General features: G+C 26.1%; 1 long non-coding RNA gene across 1 annotated transcript; it reads right to left on the reverse strand.

Moving 5' to 3' along the window:
• Positions 1-606: 606 nt before the first annotated feature.
• On the reverse strand, positions 607-1,816 carry LOC107953003 (uncharacterized). Its single transcript, XR_001699024.2, has 2 exons — positions 1,222-1,816; positions 607-832 (listed from the first exon to the last, which is right to left on the reverse strand). It is a non-coding gene; the product is annotated as an uncharacterized lncRNA (long non-coding RNA).
• Between the last annotated feature and the right edge of the window lie 946 nt (positions 1,817-2,762).

Raw genomic sequence — 2,762 nt, forward strand, 5'->3', positions numbered from 1 at the left:
ACTACTTTGATATACCGATTTAATTTTCATTCATAATATTTGCACATTTACAATTCATACAACTAATTTAGTATACTCTATACTTGATTAAAATTAAATAAAGTAAAATTCTTGAAGTTCTTACTTTGTTTCTCTAGTTTCCTCACTTTTTCCACCACATTCTCTACTTCCACTTCCAATTTCTTTCTTCCAATATATATTATAACTCTTTAATATCTCTACTTCACTTCTCCTTTTTAGTAGCTAAGGAAATTTTCAAAGAATTAGGGAGAAAAAGTGAGATTTCATGGTAATGGACCAAATTATAAAGAAATGAAAGTACCCTTTCATGTATATATAAGTGGTGCTGGAAGTATGAAAAATTTTCTTCAACCATTCATAATTTAACACTTTTATTTCTTAATTATTACACCACATAAATTTCTAATTTGAATAATGACCATTTTATCCTTCATATTTCTTCAAAATTCCATCATTGAGTCACTATTCACTTTTGATAAAATTACGATTTAGTCCTTCATATTTCTTCACTTATTCAATTTGGTCCCTGTAAGACCCAATTTGTGCCTGGGCTTACACAAAAACTAAAAAAACAAATCAAAATATAAAAAATAATAAATAATAATAACAATCTAATGTCCATTTCTTACATAGCCCAGCAACCAAAATAACGGGCTCAAATTATTAAACTTAACCCAACTAGCCTAAATAACCCAAAATACCCTAAGCCCAAAATACCTATGGAATTTTCGGTAGAAACCCTAGAAGCTTCAGCCACCGATTCTTCCACTCGTGCCATGCTCCACGAACAACTCCTCCACGCCATACACACCTGCAACAAAAAATAACCACAAGCAATGGACAGTAAATGACAGCAAATGACAGTGATGAAATTTTTATTTTTTTATTTATTTATTTTCGTTTTTCGGCTATAAAATCGAAGGAAAATGATGTAAATAGGGGGATCTAGGGGTTTTTCCTTTTATTTTTTTTATTTTTCTTGATTCAGTTATAAAAGAGAACCGATTGTAATTTAGGGTGGATCTTCTTCTTTTTTAGAAATACACATTGCTTTAAAAAAAAGGGTTACTGAAATTAAAAAGTGATTAAAAGTTCTTGAGGCTCTTAATTTTCTTTTCAATTTATTCTTTTGTTCTTTTTAGTTTATTTTTCGCATTTAAAACAGAAAGAAAGAAACAAAAGAAGAGAAAAAAAACTTACCGTGAGAATATGCCATGGATTTCTTCTCTTTGTTTTGTTGAAATCTAATCAACAGAGATTCCAAGGCTTAAAGGTTCCTCCAAAATTGAAAGCATTATGTGAAAATGAACCGACAGATAGAATAAGGGAAAGGCTAGAGATTTGCTTCAGTTGATTGAAGGAATTGGCTGATTGCCATTTCATTTCCTTTAGTTAACTAAAACGGTACCGTTTGAAGAAGGAAAATCCACGTGGAAACCCAATTCAAAAGCCAAACCTGCACCTTTTCATTTGAAATGGAAAATTTGCGCGTTACATCCTTCTCTTCATGCAAGAATTCAATCGCGCCACATTTGTTTTACTTGGTCTTTTTTAATTTGGATCTTTAATTCGTGTGTGTTTACGTTTTAGTCTGCAGTACAGCATTGTGTTTTGGTCTTGGGAGTATTTCCAACTCTAGTCCTCATACGTTTGTGTGGATTGTTTGTTGATCTTGTCAAATACCTTAATGTAAAGTGTTGTCAAAATATTTATATATATATATGTTGATACATAAATTATTCAAAATACTCCTTGATTTATAATACACTTAAACGTTTTTATGTACATATGATACGATTTCGGAACTCTATCTTTATATTTATAAAATTGTATTTTAAAATGTGTCTCCATGTTATGTTATCCAAGTATGTTATTTAGTATTTCTTATAAATATTTTTAGGTAAAATGATATGTATATAATCTATATGATAATATAATTTCACGTGTATTTATTTTTATATGTATGTTTTTTTGAATTAGAAAAGCTATTATGTGCGCTATACCTTGCCATGTATTATTATTTCTTTATATTTAATATATTATTTAAGTTATCATTAAGCATATATTTTTGTATTTATATTGAATTTACATACATTATCAAAATCATGATATTTTTAAATATATAGTTTTTTTAAATTTGTACCTAATTATCTTTATTAAATGCATAGTATGTAATAAAATTAAAGTTAATTTTATAATTCACATTTTATTTCCATGTTATTTAAATATATAATTATTTCTAAAGTGTCTTCACATGTATATAACGTATATTAAATTATTTTTACTATGGTGCATGTTATTATTCTCATATAACTACATGTAAATATTTTTATATGTATATATCCTCTTTTAAAGTTATTTATGTGTATAATATATTTCTTTTAAGAACCATATTTTAAATCATATAATTTATTTATTGTATACACTCTCATATTTCATTATCCTTATACGTATTATTTATATGTTCCATCACTCTAAATCAATTTGTTTCATGTAAAATTATATATTATTTGTTTTCAAATTCTCTCTATAAATATAATTTTATAAATACATATCACTAAATTTATGTGAAAATATAGTTTTGCTTTTTGTATATGACCTAGTTTTTTTAGAAATTTTTGTTACCTATATAACTTATATATTTACTTTGTATTATACCTAATTTTATTTGTATATACATGTTTCATAAATTTATTATGTATATTATTTTATATCATGTATTGTCATTCCTTCATATTTAA

The sequence above is a fragment of the Gossypium hirsutum genome, chromosome A07 (assembly GCF_007990345.1).
Source record: "Gossypium hirsutum isolate 1008001.06 chromosome A07, Gossypium_hirsutum_v2.1, whole genome shotgun sequence".
Classification (NCBI taxonomy): Eukaryota; Viridiplantae; Streptophyta; class Magnoliopsida; order Malvales; family Malvaceae; genus Gossypium; species Gossypium hirsutum.